Genomic DNA, 17,577 nt, shown 5'->3' with positions numbered 1-17,577 from the left:
AAAGTCACTTAAAAAACTAATATTAGATTTCAGACAGATTTTGATAAACTGGATCAGTTGTTAAAACTAATGAATGCAGCAGTTAGATAGCAGCTAGATACCTAATGAAGGAAAATATATATAGAAAATTATTGATTATGTATGAGATCTAGGGACTCATGTTAGATATAAAACTGATTAAGTAATATACTGTTTTTAAAAATAACTCATTGGGTTAAATAGTTATTTTAACATGTGACAACCATGAGGTAATCTTTCCATCCTGTTCATGTTCAGTATGGGTCTTATCTTACATAAGGTCATTGTATAATTTTGGTCTTTACACATTGAAATAGACATTTGGAAATTTTGCTGAAGGTTTATTGTTGTTTTTTTGACTAGGAATTTAAAGAATCTGAAATTGCTGGAGAGAATGAAAGCTGTCAGCCTTTAATAATGTATGTTTTAAAGTGTGTCCAAAATCTAGCTAGAGAGAAATGAGCAAGAGCATTTTCCTTCTGTTTAGCTAAGAAAGCAAAAATGTCAGTGTTACATGAAGAAAATATAAAGGAAAAGAATTCCTGATGATAGGTGTTAAATTTCTAAAAGTAAGGAGGATTTTAAATCTTTCTTTATGTAGATCCTTGATATTCCTAAGGATATTTTTCTGGGTGTAAAAGTACAAATGGATCTCTAAATGTCAATAAAATTACTTTTTCGTATGTATGCTGTTGGTTGCAATGAGACTGGAATGAAATAAAATGTAAAACAATCAATGCATATTGTTTGACATTATCAGCAGAGTAACTCAAAATGTAGACCTTGTGGATAGTAAGGTAGCCAGTTATCTTTGTGGCATCCGTCAACACAATATTGTACGTTTACAGTATGCATAGCAGTCACTATGGCAGGATACAAGTATAAGATAAGGCCTTTTTCATCCAGAAGTTTACAGTATTGTTATATGTGCACAGATGAAATGTTAAACAACAATACATGAAGATTTGATTAAATAGTAGGTAAGTGGTTCTACTGTGGGACTTTAAAAGAATGGATAGATTTATTATGAGGAAGTCTTCATTAGAGGATGACTCTTTTGCAAGATTTTGAAAGATAAAATTTTCCTAGAATTGAGAAAAAGAGGGATATACATACAGGTTAGCATATTAAAATGAGTACTTGTAATTTCCATTAGTCCTAAATCCCTCAAATAAGCATAGTTTTCAAGTCAGAAATGTAATTTTTTAGTGTATGAGATAGAGTAAATCACTGTTTTAATATTTGTCTTTTGCTCTTAACATGTAGTGTTTAACCTTTCTGTGTCTTGGTTTTGTCATCTGTTAGATAGGGGTAAGGCTGTCTACTATCAGAATGTTGAAGATGAAATGAATTTGTAAATGTAAAGTGCTTAGAATAGTGCCTGCCACCTCGCAAGTGCTCAGAGACTAAGATAAGTGTGAGCAAAACACATATAGAGGACACTGGAGATTAACGTTTCTGAGTTGGGGGCCGTATCACTTAGTAAATGATACTGATTACCTGGAGCACTTATTAAGGATGTTTGATGTGTGCCTGATCTCAATAGCAAAGGAGGATATTATTGTAGAAATTATGAGTTGGCAGTGTTTACAATATTTTAACCTTTTTAACATCATTATACTAATTAGGAGCTACTACAGCTTCTTGTTTTAGAAAGTCATATAATATAGAAGAGATACAGGACAATGAATTCACTATAGTCAAGAAACCCTGCTTTGAGTTTAATGTAATGTGGATTTGAGTAGGAGGAATGATAATACACAGATACTGAAGATACACAGGTTCTGAAGAAATACAGATGAAGAATGTGTTTTCTGTTCTCCACCTGCCTACAGTCTGCTATTGGAGGAAGTTCTATTGACAAGTAATTAAAGGATGTGCTACTGCCTACTATCTATAATCATGATAGGCAGTAGGCACTGTGAGTTAATAGAGAAAGAAATATGCTGGTCTGCCTGCAGAAGTCAGGTAAGGCCTGAGGAGTTAGTTGCATATAAAGGGACATTTATCTTTTATCTTTTGTCACTCTTTCAGTGGGAGGCACTCTGCTGGATTAATAGCTTTCAGGGTGTTTGTAATTAATATAGCACATTTTAAAAACGTAAGACTCTTAATATGCTTCAAATGCTTATCTGTTTTATTAATCCAGGTGTTTAACACTTCAACTTTTATATCATACTTTTAGTTCTAGGAGAAGTTGTTGTTAACTATCTATAGAGGTACTGGGTTTTCATAGCCCACAGAAAGTGGTTTATACAAAGGAAGCCCTGTTCTTGAGGTAGAGCAAAACTAATACAGTTATGTAAAGTCTAAAAATAAAATAAAATTAAAAAAAAATGGATAAAACAACAACAACAACAAAGAATGACAAATGTCATTATTTGCACCACTAACAAAAGTCTTTTATAGTCAAAGTTTCTTTTATGTAGAGAGTAGGTAAGACAAGCATATTGTTCATTTATTTTGTCAACCAGCATTCAAGTGTGTTAACATGGGCTTTTTCTATAAGAATAGAATAAATATTACTTGATCAGTGTGTAAATTACTTGATCATTTTGCAAAAACAGTTTTGTATTCATCAGAATGGATTTTTATACTTTATATAAAGTGTGGTTTTATTCTTTTACAATCAGATAGCTTTCTTTGTATTGTGTCCTTATCCAAATGAGTTCAGAGCACAATAAATTGCTAATGTTTCTTAATCTTACCCTGTGTTAGTATTTCGGTCTCTGTTCTCTGAATTTCAGATCTCTTTCAGGGATAACTATTTTAGTTATTTTAGTTGTCTTCTATTTCTCTTTTCTTGTTGGGACTCTCTCTTTTACTTCAGGATACTTGACTTCTGGAGATTTAGTCATTGCATATGCTGATTTGCTAGGATGAATTATGACTTTTTAATGTATAGTGGATACTTGACTTTGAGACAGCTCTGTGTTCCTTTATAGTTCTTTCTTGGTTTTGTTCTGAAATAGAGACCACCTCTCAATATGAGATGCAGAGACCCACTGCTTATTACATCTCTCTCTACATTGGGCTCTAGAAAACTTGATCGTTTCTGTTCTGTGCGAACACGTGCATTAGATGTATTGTGAGCGTCATTTTTTCCTCAAATAATGAACTTTTATATAGTCATCATGCAGCGAAGCTTTTCTTATCATTTAAGGAGGTACTATTCTAAAATTGTTTGTGAATTTGCCTTGTTATGGTTTTTTATATACCTGAATTATTCTACATTTCTCCTCTGCTATGTTCACAGACTCAAGGGATACCTCACGTTTGGAGTACAGTAACAGAACCTTCTGCAGAAGGTAAACATAAGGGCTGTCCACTTTTCACTGTGCTGGACTATCTAGAAAACAGGCTTTCTTGAACATCTTACTGTTCTTTCTTTCCTTACCCCACCAATTGGGAACCAGTTCCATATGGATGTGTATTAAATTTTGTTTTACTAATCTTTTGGGAAAGGGATGGGTAGGAGGGACTCTGGTTCAAGTTCTGGTTGTTAAAATTACATGATTATGGAAGACTCACTATGTCAAATTCTGCTTTAGGTGGAACAGATGTTTTGTTCCTCCTCTTTTGGATACAGAACTTGTTCATTGGTAATAGTATATTCTTCTTCGAAGGTGGCTAGTTTTACAAAATCTTTTTTCAAGCAAGTCTTATGTTTACTTGGGTCTCTTTTTCAATTCTAGTGAATATTAGCAACTTAGAAGCAACTGTAATAGAAATAATGCAAATTATAAATACAAAGAAAATAAAGATTTCAAAGATACTAGATAACAATTTCAATTTGAGTATGAACATGACTTATTTCTAAAAATTCTAAACATTTCTGTAATTCTGGAACATATGTATATACATATATTACATATATAAATATGTTTCAGAGGGAATGTATCATAAAACACAGGATAAATCACATACCACTTACGTCTTATGCTTAAAAATCTTTACACTATGAATGGCTATGCTATTGAAATGGAGTACTAAGTACAAATAATGTTAATTGTCTAACTTTCTCATCTGGTTAGGGTGCTCTTCAATAAGAGGGCGTTAATACACATTCTTCTAACATTTGGCTAGTCTTCTGTTTCTCTTTCTCTTTGTATCGGTATTAATTCTTCCAGGAAGTTGAAAATGATGGATCATTTAGAAACTTTTGATTAAAATTGTTTAAAATCAGCTGCATGCTTAAGTTATTAAACTAGAAGGTCATTACATTTCTATGTATCTTCACAGAAGATAATGTACAAAAAAGATTGAAGATTCACATTTGAAAATAAAATATTTCATGGTTGAGAAAAAGTCTCGATCGGTCTGACAAAATGAAACAGCAAGTGTCAGTTGCGTTGAAGGAAATTTAATTTTTACTTCCATTATCAATTTTCTTACCATGTAATCAGCTAAAAAAAAACAACTATCAAACAGGTATATATCACTAGGAACTTATGGCTGCTTAAGGGTTATGTTTCAGAACAGAATTAATGATGTAGAGTTGTGCTTCACTCATATAAAGGTATCATAGTTAGAGTCATATGAATTAAGAGTTCACCGAGAGAAGGAAAAGGAAAGAGAATAGCTCCTTGGGAATACTGCTAATAAGACAAAACAAATGCGTAGCTAATGAAATAAATATGGCCATCAAGACATGGGGGATGAATCAGGAAGGTACAGTTTCTTGAAAGTCTGTAGAGGAGAGTTTTCAGAAAGTGACAGATGGTTGTATAGTTGAGGGCATAGTCCACCTATGCCACCAAAGGATATGCTGAGAGCCTTCATGAAGAATCCTTTTTTTAGTTCTCTGACAGTTGTACTTATGAGGAGATGATTTGTGCTTATTTTGTGAACCCTTTCAGTGATTTCATTTCCTTCTTTGTCTACTTTTTGTAACTGTTAAGGGTCCTCATGTATATTTTGTGTATCCTTTTAGTTTCATTTTATTTCTCTAGTTCACTGATGTCCTTCATGTTTTATGTCTTTGCATTATATGAATCTTTGTAAGTAATTTCTTCTCTCTCTCTGGGGCATAGAGAGAGGAAATGAAAAGTGGCCAGTAGTACTAAATAGAGAAATGTGATGTATTGGAAAAAAGCCATTAAATATGGCGAGAAGACAATCATTAACCTACAGATAGCAATTTAAACATTGGTATGGGAAATTGACTCACATTTGCACACAAAATAAATCTTAAAGAAGGTGTAAGTAGAGCAGCCCGAATGGTTATCAACAGATAAATAGATAAACAAAATGTGGTATACAGTGAAATACTATTCAGCCTTAAAAAGTATGGAAATTCTGACAAATGTTGCAACATGGGTGAACCTTGAAGACATTATACTAAGTGAAATAACTCAGTCCCAGAAAAGCAAATACAGTATGATTCTGCTTACATGAGGTACCTAGAGTAGTCAAAATCAAAGACAGAGAGTAGTATAGTAGTTGCTGGGGGCTAGCGGGAGGCGGAGAAGGCAATGGCACCCCACTCCAGTACTCTTGCCTGGAAAATCCCATGGACGGAGGAGCCTGGTAGGCTGCAGTCCATGGGGTCGCGCAGAGTCGGACACGACTGAGCGACTTCACTTTCACTTTTCACTTTCATGCATTGGAGAAGGAAATGGCAACCCACTCCAGTGTTCTTGCCTGGAGAATCCCGGGGACGGGGGAGCCTGGTGGGCTGCCATCTATGGGGTCGCACAGAGTCGGACACGACTGAAGTGACTTAGCAGCAGCAGCAGCAGCATCGGGAGGAGACGGAGAAAGCAATGGCAGCCCACTCCGGTACTCTTGCCTGGAAGATCCCATGGATGGAGGAGCCTGGTAGGCTGCAGTCCATGGGGTCGCACAGAGTCGGACACGACTGAGCGACTTCACTTTCACTTTTTACTTTCATGCATTGGAAAAGGAAGTGGCAACCACTCCAGTGTTCTTGCCTGGAGAATCCCAGGGACGGGGGAGCCTGGTGGGGTGCCGTCTATGGGGTCACACAGAGTTGGACACGACTGAAGCGACTTAGCAGCAGCAGCAGTGGGAGGAGAATGGGGAATTATTGGTTAATGGGTACAGAGTTTAAATTTTGCACGATGAGAGTTCTGGAGTGGATGGTGCTGATGGATGTACAACAATATGAATACTTAATACCATTGATCTATACACTTAAAATGGATAAAACGGTAAATTTTATGTTATGCATATTTTGCCACAATAAAAACTGATTTATGAGAATAAGTAGATATGACATAGGTAAATGAGTGACTTCTTATTTAAGGCGTAGGTAAGAAAATGGAGGAAACTGAATGGCAGTTACAAATGGGTAGTTTGATGAGGTAAAAGGCTTTCTTAAGAAACTGGTAGATCTGATTATGCTTGAAAAAAGGAAGTACTTTACTGACATGTTAAAAAGTTGAACATTTAAAAATTTTTAATTCAACAAGGATTTTGTTCAAAAAGTAGTACCACCATGTATTAACATAAGAGTTAGAAGTTGGTATTACACCTTATTACATCTTTTTTATCCACAAAATTTTATTAGAAATATTATAATCTTGACAATTATATAAGCAAGCAACAGTCTATACCTTATTACATCTTAATGTAATATGTATTTCTTTCTTTATAATTATGTTGGTTTATGGTTTGAAAACATAGGTTAATAAAAAATGCATTTAGTGTGGGCAAGAAACTGGTTGACAGAATACTTTTCCATTGCTAGATGGCACTATCACTAGCCATTTTCAAGCCCTTTATAGAATTACTTCCTATGAAGAATTTGAATGACAGTTCTCTTAAAACAATGCGCTGAACTTTTTGGAAGGCGATGGAGGTGGGCTGGGCTGGGGAAAGGGAAGATGAGAGGATGAGTAATGAGAGAGGGGAGATGCAAGAAATTCTTACCTTTAAAATATGCTTATTCGTTTGTTTGGTTTCTGAAGTATATATCGTAAGAATGTAGAATTCTAACATCCTTATTTTCCATGTTTTGACCAGTACCAAATATTTTGTGGCAGGATTTTAATGATAGTGCTACAGCTCTACTACAGTGAATAATAATAGGTTTCTGTGTGCTAGCTGCATACCCACTGATCCAGAGCCTGTGGCCCTAGCAAAGGTAAGCAAGCATATCCCAGATTGCAGTGTGAGATAGTTGAAGACTGATCTGCTTTGGTAGCTGTTAAATTTCTCTCATCTGTTTTTAATGAGCATGCCCAATTGCATGAATCTGACCATGACTTTAGACTGCATTTTCTTTTAGATGTGTAATTTTGAAAAAGAGAAGATTAAGTTTTAAGTTAGTGGATATATGTTTTTAGGCCTGTGTCTAGATTCTTTGAGTGGTTTTAAAGAATGTCCCCTCAAAGTAATCACTCTAGTTTCTAATGGAACCTGCACTATATTAAATATTGGAGGCTGAATTTATCACAAGACTAAACGCTTAATAAATTACTGTGCATAACTGACTGTTCAACATGCTTTGTTGATTGGCTTGAAATTACAGTATACCGTGTCTTCTTCTTTACTCTAGAGCTTTCTTTTAAAGTTTGAGCAGTTGATATGTTTTAGTTAAGTCTTTTTTTTAGTGGCAGAAGATAAAGAGACTCAAAGTACTTCAAGTAATGGGAAATTTGTTGTAAGAATGCTTATCATCAAAGATGTTATTTATTGCAAGTGACAAAAGCATACCCATTTGCTCCATTCATTAAGTCATTAAAAATTGATTCAGTTCCTCCTGAAGACTGGCATTATTCCGGGTTTTGGAAATAGAGCATTGATCAAAATAAATATCCTACCTTCATGAAGTTAGCAGTCTTAGGAAGACAGGTAATGAACAGGTTTGCATGATCTCAGAAGACCTTGTAGGGCCTAATAGAGTTCAGGATTTAAGTATAAAGTCATTATACTTACTCCAATTCTAGCTCCATTTAGGAGTTTTGAGCTAAGCAGTGAGGTGTGATCTGTCTTTTGAGAAGATTATGTAGTTACTGTGTGGCTGTTAGACTCTGGAGAAGAGAGGAGTAGAAGTAAAGGGTCTGCTCTTGCAGTGACCTGGGAGAGGGAGGTAGCAGAGGGGTCTGATTCCTGGTATAGTTTGAAGGACTAGCTGACAGGATTTGCTGTTGGATTGGATTTAGGAATTTGATGGGGGGAGGGGGGTTGGAGACAGGAATTAAGGATCATGCAGTGCCTAGGTTTTATGTACCTGTGGTGTTAAAATTTCTTGGAGGCAGTTAGGGGAAAAAAGGTTGAAAAAGGCTCAGTTGAGGGATCAATAATGGTCACATTTCAAAGAGGTGAAGAACTGAGTGCTGAGAGGTCAAGATGCAGCGAGGGATCCTGGAAAGAAGAAAGAGAAGTGAGCAATAAGCTTATGAGGGGAACTGGGAGAGTCTAGGGTGCTGAAGTATATGAAGGAAATATTTTTTTTTAAAAGAGCATAGACAGTGTCAGATGCTCCAGAAGTTTGAGTAAGATCACAACAGAGAACCACCCTTGGGTCAGCAAAGTAGAGGTTGAGGTTGTGCTGTAATGGTGGAAGTGAAAGTCGCATAAGAGTGGATGAAAGAGGAAGTGAAGACAGTAAATACTGACTTTCAAAAGAAGGGGAAGAGAAATGGGACTATGATACCTGAAGATAGATATGATGTGAGGGGCAGTTTTTATTTTTTTTTTAAAGGTGAAAGATTTTAAATGTGTTTACATATTAATGGAATGACCCAGTTGAGATATAATTGATGTAGGAGAAAATCAATTAATGAAAGCCATCTTTATTTAAGGAGAGTATAGGTATGTAGTAGGGGCTTAATCCACTCTGGTCATCTGTATTTCTGTCTGTTTCTTTCTGGATTTTGCTTTTATTTTCGCCTACTGTATTTCCTAAAGGCTAACTCTGTGGCTGCGGGCAGTTGTAGACTTACCTTTTCCCAGGGTCATGACAAAAGAGAAAAGAATTTTTCCTGCCTCCTCTAGTTAGAAAAATTTCAGGAAGTAACTGGCTTTAGGTCATGTGGCCATAACTAGACCTGTCAGTGTGACCTCCAGAATGATGCCCTCTGATTACTTCCTTCTCCGACCCCCTCTCCCTGGTGATTATGAGTCTTGTCTCAGAAGACAGCAGAGAGAAAAGGGGTACCTACTTGACAAACAGCTGTAACAGATAGATGAGCAAGAGAAGGTAGATGTTGACAAGAGTAGATTGAAGAAAAGCTTAAAAGGTTATTCTGGATCCAGAAGTAGGTGAGTGAAGTCTGGCAGCCTGGGTCACAAGATACAAAATATAGTTACTCCTTCAGAAAATCTGATACTTTCTTGACATTTTCAGTCAAAAACTTTTGGATTACAAATGGATTTTTCTCATAGACCTCTTTTCTTCCCACTCTGGATTTTATGGTAAGAGCATGTTATTTCCTAAATGTAAATGCTTTATTAAATCCCATTTTGGTATTTTAATTAAATGAGCTAATATAACTCTCAACACTGGACACTATCATTAAAGTTTGCTTCACCTCTACCCTTTCCAAAATTTTTCTGGCTGTTACAGATTTTCACTACTGCACAGCAGTTTTTTCATTGATGAGGTGAAACCCTGACTGTGTTCACCTAGGATTGCTAGAAATGCCTATATCGTGCAGGAGGAAACATAGGTGTTTTTAAAAGCATCATTGGAGGATCAAAGAAGTGAATTTGAGGTGTCAAAAAGTAGGTGCTGTCCATTCCGCGTTAGTTTGGAAACGTTGAGAAAGTGATGCCCTCCAGATACTTGTCAGTGTAAGGAATAATATGATTCTTGGAGCATGACACACTCCCTAAAGGCAAACAGTATTCTTCACACTTCAGTAATATCTAAAAATACCGCCTGCTGTTTGCAACTACTGTAAAGAGCTTAAGAATATGGAATACTTTTCCCATGCTGAGTCTTCATCATGTCCTGGAGTTCTTGTCAGTTGTGTTACTCATCAATTTTTGCCAAGTGAGGTCTTCTCAGCAGGGAAAAGAACAGACATAACATTAGAGAATCAATGAATATAAAGTTTATAAAGTCATCCTTAGTGAGTTGTCTGGAAAGATACGCTTTTGTGAAACTACAAAGAGTTATTAAATTAGTAGTAGTTATGGGTAATTTCCTGCTGTTATCAATTCTAGGAAAAGCAATACTTGTATGAGTTTAGGCTACTAGAAGAAATGGAAGTTTTATTTAGTTTACAATGCTGTTTTCATTTTCTGTATTTTCTAATGGAAAATTTGGACAGTTTTTTTTTTTTTTTTCCCAAAAAATTGTCATTTTGGTTGTCTTTCACTTCTCTTTATATTAATAGGAAGCAAGGAGCAGAACTCTCTGAAATAGCAAATTGGTGTAATATTTTTACTAGTAACATTTGTGTAGACTGAAAACGTGTATAAGCTACAAAATAGATAATGTATTGTCTTCAGGAATGTAAGAATTCATTTGAGGTCACTTCTAGAGTTTTGGTTTGTCAACAATTCCATTGAAATAAATTATCATTACTTACTAGATAATAAAGTATTCTGTTTATGTGGAATAAGAGGGCAATTTATAATTTAAGAAGAATTCTGAATTTAATAATTTGGTAATAACTGTTCATTTGTCTTCAACACTGTTTCACCAGAGTGAGCAAAATTACTTTTTTCCCCAGTGACACAGCTGGGGCCTGAAAAAAAATTAAACAGGAAAGCACTTTTGGATCTTGGAAATAAGTCAATTGAAGAGAACAAGGAAATATAAATGTGAATTATTGAGTAGACAATTAGAAAAGTAAAAAAAAGAAAGGTTATTTCAATTCCAGCTGTGCTTTTATAGTAGAGCAATATGTATGGATGTGAAAGTTGGACTGTGAAGAAAGCTGAGCGCTGAAGAATTGATGCTTTTAAACTGCGGTGTTGGAGAAGACTCTTGAGAGTCCCTTGGACTGCAAGGAGATCCAGCCAGTCCATTCTAAAGATCAGTCCTGGGTGTTCACTGGAAGGACTGATGCTAAGGCTGAAACTCCAGTACTTTGGCCACCTCATGCAAAGAGTTGACTCGTTGGAAAAGACTCTGATGCTGGGAGGGATTGGGGGCAGGAGGAGAAGGGGACAACAGAGGATGAGATGGCTGGATGGCATCACCGACTTGATGGACAAGAGTTTGGGTGAACTCCAGGAGTTGGTGATGGACAGGGAAGCCTGGCGTGCTGCGATTCATGGGGTCGCAAAGAGTGGACACGATTGTTCCAGATATGACTGTTGGTAAACCTTTCAAGCAGACTGTTGTAAACCTTTCAAGCTGGCTTTTCTATTCTTTTATATGTGTGTCTCCATAGTTTTTTAAGCCTTCCTTATATTCTGGCACAAAAAGTTGTTCTAGGCTTATTTTGTTATTTCTTAGCTCTCCCCCTGGAAACAACCATTACTCCAAGGAGTTCTGGTTACTTCTAGTTGAGGTAGTGTTTAGAAACCAAGATTTGCACACTAGGTCTTCTCATTGCTATTGAGGTATTATTCCCAGGCCCTCTCAGTAGCGAGACTTAAGAAACACACTCCTATATTTACTTCTCTCTGTATATTAAAAGTCATGAACTGAATTGAATAGTAAATCTTGTTTTAAAAGTGTCAAAGACATTTTTGCAGTAGTTTATTATTAGTTTTTTTTATTTTTCTAAATAAACAGCATAAATCTGTATGGCAAGCTTTCCAATATTATGAAGATAGGATCTTAGATCTTTTCAACCTGGTACTAAGTGAATGTTGAACAATTAGCTTTTTTAAAGATTCTGAGTCTTTATAATCACTGAGTCTCTCACCTTTTGGATACTGATATCTTGAGAAACTCCAAGGTACAGCTATCCTTTCCTAGACAGACAGTATTCTAAAGAAGGTGTGGCACTTGACTGCCTGGATTCAAGTCTTTGTATAGATTTTTTCCCCTTGGGCAAGTGTATTAATCTTTTCTGTCTTTAACTTTCCCCATCTGTGAAATGTAGGTAGTAATAGTACCCTCTTTAGAAGTCTCTGTTAAGGATTAATCAATCAATATACAGCTTAGAACAGGACTAGACAGCTAATAAGGACCTGGTATTTGCTATAACCATTGTTAGTGTTAAAAGATTGCCATACTTTCTCGAAGAAAACCACAAACTACAAAGTAATGAAGAAGTTAGCAATTATTAGAAGTCTATGCCTATATAATGGAAAAAGAAAGATTATTAATACAGTTTTTAATTTCTTTAATTGAAAACAACTTCAAATTTAGTGAAAATCTTCAGGACCAAAACACTTTGCCTAGAGGCCCTCATTCCAGCTTTGCTTTTGGTCCTGATAATGAGTATGCAAGTATACCCAGGTGTCCTCACTTTGCAGTCTTCTTTAATCTGGAACAATTCCAAAGTATTTCCTGGCCTTGCATGTCTGTGGCCAGTAACTGTTAACAGTGTCATTTTGTAGGTTGTATCTAAATTAGGATTTGTTTGATATTTTCTATGATTAGATCCATGCTAGGCATTTTGGGCTGGACTGTCACAGAAATGATTCTTTTCATTAGAGCCTTTTGAGTGCCACCTGGTGTTAGTTTGTTATGCAGTATTACCTGTGATCACTTGATTAAGATAATGTCTGTTCTGCTTCTGTAACTGTAAAACTGCGTTTTTCCCCTTTGTAGTTAGTATTTTTTTATGAAGAGAAACTTGGAGGCTTTGTAACATCACATCCCTCATCTCTTTTCACCCACTGATTTTAGCATCCATGACTGTTTTTTGCCTGAATTAATTGTTACTCTGATGGTTGTCAAATTATAGTTTTTAAAATCCCGTCATTCCATTTATTAGTTGCATTCTAATATAAGGAAAAATTAAACAGAGTATATTAACATCTTGTCCTGTGAAGATGGTGGGAGATAAAAGGCATATCTTGAAAATAGAAGTGGGAGAAATAATGAATATCAAAATCTTATGACTGATCTGAAAATTGATCTTCTGTATTTATTCATTTATATCAGCATGGTGCCTGGATATCAACGTTATTCAGTGAGTTTGTTGCTTTGGTTATTTTGATGCTTTAATTGTCCCAGATATGACTGTTGCAAACCTTTCAAGCTAACTTTTCTATTCTTTTATATGTGTGTCTCCACAGTTTTTTAAGCCTTCCTTATATTCTGGCACAAAAAGCTGTTCTAGGCTTATTTTGTTATTTCTTAGCTCTACCTCTGGAAACAACCATTACTCCAAGGAGTTCTGGTTACTTCTAGTTGAGGTAGTGTTTAGAAACCAAGATTTGCACACTGATATTGAGGTATTATTCCCAGGCCCTCTCAGTAGCGAGAGTTAAGAAACACACCCCTATATTTACTTCTCTCTGTATATTAAAAGTCATGAGTTCTCACTGATACCTGATACTAGTTCACACTGATAGCAGTCTAACACTACTGGATTAATTCTAGCTGGTTTATTTAGTTGACTTCATGTCCTATTTATCTCTCGGTTATGTCCGACTCTTTGTGACCCCATGGACTATACAGTCCATGGAATTCTCCAGGCCAGAATACTGGAGTGGGTAGCCTTTCCGCCAGGGATGGAACCCAGGTCTCCCGCATTGCAGGCAGATTCTTTACCAGCTGAGCCACAGGAGAAGCCCAAGAATACTGGAGTGGGTGGCCTATCCCTTCTCCAGCAGATCGTCCCAACCCAGGAATTGAACCGAGGTCTCCTGCATTGCTGGCAGATTCTTTACCAACTGAGCTATCTCTTTTCACCAATCACGAAAAAACTAGCTCTGTTATCATCAATGTATTTTCTAGTTAGCTCAGTCCCCCTGTACATTTTCAGTCTCTTGACACCATTGGGCTGTTACCTCACTGAGGAGCTTGCCTTGTATGGACCTAGTATTCCCATGTCCTCATATGCAGACTCTGACCACCAGTAGTCTACCTTCCCCTCCTCATATGGAACTCAGCTACTGTTGGGCAATATGAGAGTTAAAAAACAGACCTTGGAGAGAAGTTGAGTGAGCACTGTACAGTGACATGGTGTTCAGGAGTCCATCTTTATGAATTTATTTTTATTATTGAAGCACATTATTTTCTTTATGAATTTATTTTTATTACTAAAGCACATTATTCACATTATTCCTTTATCACATAACTCTAGCTATTGAAAAAGTCCCCTGTAAATGGGGGTGCCATTTAGTATTTTAATGTTTTAATCATTGTGTCAGTAGTACTCAAAAAACAAGTAAACTTTTCCTAAAAGTTGTTTTGGTGTTAGTAATGTATATAGTAGATGAAGCCTAAATTGGAAAATGCTGTATACCAAATGCAGCTAATATAATTTGTGAACTGTTTCAGATGCTAGATGTCCTAGAAAGAGTCATATCAAACAAATTTCCTGAGTAACATTATCTTGAAAATGCTTTTACCATGGAAATTGGTGAATTTTTCTATTCTGGAAGAAATAAGGATTAACACGTTTCTCATGTAATGTCTCTTCTTGCCCAGAGATGTGTGACATGAAACTGTGAAAGCTCAATTTTTATCTGGCCTTTGATTTAATACTCTTTAGAAATAAAGTATGTATTAACTGGACGTTGTGTTCATCATTTGTTGAACTCCTTGAAGTCAATACATTTTCTTACATTAAGCTTTACATTAGTCTTAGTAATAATTTCTTGTCTCTGATGTTTTATCTAGTGCCCGCTAGTAATTACTGTGCACTCAGTAAATATTTGTTGAATAAAAAAATCCCAAGTCACCTGTGCAGGTAGTCTTTTGAAGAGACTTTCAAATTCCAAGAGAAAAAAAATGTGAGCATTTTTGAACTCTTAGCAGAAAATAAAGCAAACATTTGTAAAGCTGTAATTTAGAATTGTTTTTGTTATTTTGTTATTAACATATTCTTTGAAAGTATCATCCTCTCTTTTTTATGAAGTTTAACCATACTTTTGAAAAGTTTGTTGCTTTATCTAGAAATGCCACTCTAAGAGTGAATGCAAAGGTGACATTTTCCTGGCAGCTTTGGTTAATAAATCATTTTATTATTCACTCACTTATCCAGCAAGCATTAATTGAGTTCCTAAGAAACACCTGCCATTCCACATTTGTTAGTGCGTGTTATATTTTTGGCATTGTATAGCGTGTTGTGAGTATAGAAATGAACGAGAGGTATTGTTTGCCCTTAAAGAACTTGTTTTCATTTGATGTGAATTACTCTTTATAGTCTCAGTTTGGGGTTTAAAAAAAAAGGTCAAGGGCTGAGTGTAAAATGGAAGATACGTAACTAGAAATTCATCCACTCAGTCCCTAAGGTGATGTCTTCAATGATGCCATAATGAGATATTTAGGAAAACTTGACTAAACATTTAGTTCCTTTATAGCCATTGAGTCCACTATTTTATTGACTGATACATAAAGTAAGTAGACTCCTTGAACTTACTTATTTGTTATAAGTAATGATACTTATTATTTACCATTCCTAAGAGTTATTTCCTCATACGTTTTGTTAATTTTACAGTCATACAATTTTGAGATTCAGTGTTTCTCCAGTTTCTGTTTTTAGATATGTCTTTGTTATCTTTCATAATCTTCATGAAAACAGGTGTTGATGGCATATTCTTGTTTAAATGATAAGAATGCACTTGACAATACGAAAAGTATTAAAGTCTTCTCTTAGTGTCCATTGTACCACTGTTGGGAAGAGAACAATACCCTTGTAATTTTTGAACTCTGAGCATTGAGACATTTACCAATATTTATCTAGGATGCCTAAAAATTACATGTAATTCTTGAATGATGAAAGGTAAGGAGCTCCTGAGAGAAAGTGTGTAGTTATTTCTCTTGGATACAACTACTGATATTTAGGCTTCCCAAGTTCAGGGTGTGGCTCTTAGGTGTCCAAATATAGCATAGTGCAGGAATTTAGTCCATGTTACAGAGACATGCCCCGCTGACCACCATGCATCCGAGGCGCTCACATGCTTGCTCTGTTCTAAAGATAAGCCTCTCTTGATGGTCCTGAGCAGCTGATCAGCTAAAATCTCACTCTGAGCTCTGGACACCACAAAGTCTGTAAACCGCCTGAGTTAAGATGGAGTGTGGAAGGCTTTACATTTTTTCATTTTTTATATTTGAAAAACTTATTTTTTATGTTTATATTATATTTCATTAAAGTTGCTTTTCACCAAAGTCTTGCTATGTTGAACCTTCAGTCAGTTGCATTTTCCCATAATAAGTTATGACTGTCACTATAAGAACTTCTGAGTCTTTTGTAACTTGAAATTCTTAGTTGAAATAGACTTTGGAAAAGTTGTGAATACGGGTTGCACCTATATTTTAGAAATTAGCACTTCACATAAACATGACAATAATTGAGATATTTTTCAAATGACAAATAGTTTTTAGGTTGTGTATCTGGGTAGCTTCAAAATATAGAACTTCTTTCACTAACCATTTCATATAGCCAGCTTTAAGGATAGTTACTTTCATTAACAATATTTTTACTTTCTCCTTCCTGACCCTCCTACCATACCTTTTGATACTTACAAAGAAGTTTTCATACTTTATTAGAAAGTAGTACGTGTGTAGTAACTGTAACGTGTTTAGCTGTACAGTACTGTATTAGGATATTAGGAATTGATTTTTCTAAAATACGTAGTTTGCCAAAAGAAACTGTTAAGCCAGTTGCTTTCTTAATATTAAGAACGTTAGATATGGTATCATAAATTTAGAATGTAGGACTTTTTAAAAAGTAGTAAGAAAGAAAGATATTAAGAAATGAAATGCAGAGTAAATGTAAATGATGTGTTATATGTATTATATCCATGGTGTAGATATAAATATATCCAAGGTGTGACACAGCTAATTGTGAATTTGGAAAATTTTGAAATATTAATACAGAGGAGAGGAGAACAAGGAGTGTAATGGTGAAGAGCTGGGGCTTTGAAGTCAACAGATACTGTTTTGAATCCTATCTCCACTGCTTACTTTGTGTGTGAATTTAGACAAGTTACTCATACTCTCTGAGCCTCAGCTTCCTGATCTGTAAACCAAGATTATATTACTCCTAAAACCTACTTCATAGGATTTCATGAGATAGTTCACATAAAGCATTTAGCCCAGTTGCTGGAACTTGCTAAGTGCTTATAAAGTGTTAGGTGCTGCTGTATTAACATGTCTCTACATGCACACTAATGCTTTGTAATTAGTCCCCCGCCCTCCCCCCCCACCCCCCAACAGAATTGAGGTGATTTCACAAATCATATTTGAAGGCTTTTAGGACAGCTTGTACTTATATTAAATATAACAGATGAAAACTTAGGTGGTGGTACTTCACAAAGCTGTTTTGTATTTTTAGGCCTATAACTTAATGAACTGAACTGAACTGAACACAAGTATATGGCTAACTGCACTGGGTGCATTCAGTTCAGTTCAGTCGCTCAGTCGTGTCCGACTCTTTGCGACCCCATGAACTGCAGCACGCCAGGCCTCCCTGTCCATCACCAACTCCCGGAGTCCACCCAAACCCATGTTCATTGAGTCGGTGATGCCATCCAACCATCTCATCCTCCATCGTCCACTTCTCC

General features: G+C 35.9%; 1 protein-coding gene across 5 annotated transcripts in view; it reads left to right on the top strand.

The window, feature by feature from the left end:
• Positions 1 to 17,577, top strand: part of STIM2 (stromal interaction molecule 2) — a 189,401-nt gene that overhangs the window by 130,335 nt on the left and 41,489 nt on the right. The gene's annotated exons all lie outside the window — the stretch shown is intronic.

This window comes from Bubalus bubalis, chromosome 7, assembly GCF_019923935.1.
Source record: "Bubalus bubalis isolate 160015118507 breed Murrah chromosome 7, NDDB_SH_1, whole genome shotgun sequence".
Lineage (NCBI taxonomy): Eukaryota > Metazoa > Chordata > Mammalia > Artiodactyla > Bovidae > Bubalus > Bubalus bubalis.
Note: the sequence above shows the minus strand (reverse complement) of the source record. Positions and strands in the feature narration are given on the sequence as shown.